Source organism: Nematolebias whitei, chromosome 3 (genome assembly GCF_014905685.2).
Source record: "Nematolebias whitei isolate Nwh7 chromosome 3, NemWhi1, whole genome shotgun sequence".
NCBI lineage: Eukaryota > Metazoa > Chordata > Actinopteri > Cyprinodontiformes > Rivulidae > Nematolebias > Nematolebias whitei.
This window is the reverse complement of record NC_056500.1, coordinates 35,539,541-35,540,037: the sequence shown is the minus strand read 5'-3', so window position 1 is coordinate 35,540,037 and position 497 is coordinate 35,539,541.

The following is a 497-nucleotide window of genomic DNA, read 5'->3' as shown; positions in this document are numbered from 1 at the left end:
CACACACTCATGATGAACAAGATGAACACACACTCATGATGAACAAGTTGAGCATACACTCAGGGTGAATGAGATGAACATACACTCATGATGAACAAGATGAGCACACACTCATGATGTACAAGATGAACACACACACTCAGGGTGAATGAGATGAGCACACACTCATGATGAACAAGATGAACACACACACTCAGGGTGAATGAGATGAGCACACACTCATGATGAACAAGATGAACACACACTCATGATGAACAAGATGAGCACACACTCATGATGAACAAGATGAACACACACTCATGATGAACAAGATGGACACACACTCGTGATGAACAAGATGAGCATACACTCAGGGTGAATGAGATGAACACACACTCATGAAGAACAAGATGAACACACACACACGGTGAATGAGATGAACACACACTCAGGGTGAATGAGATGAACACACACTCATGAAGAACAAGATGAACACACACTCATGATGAACAAGATGA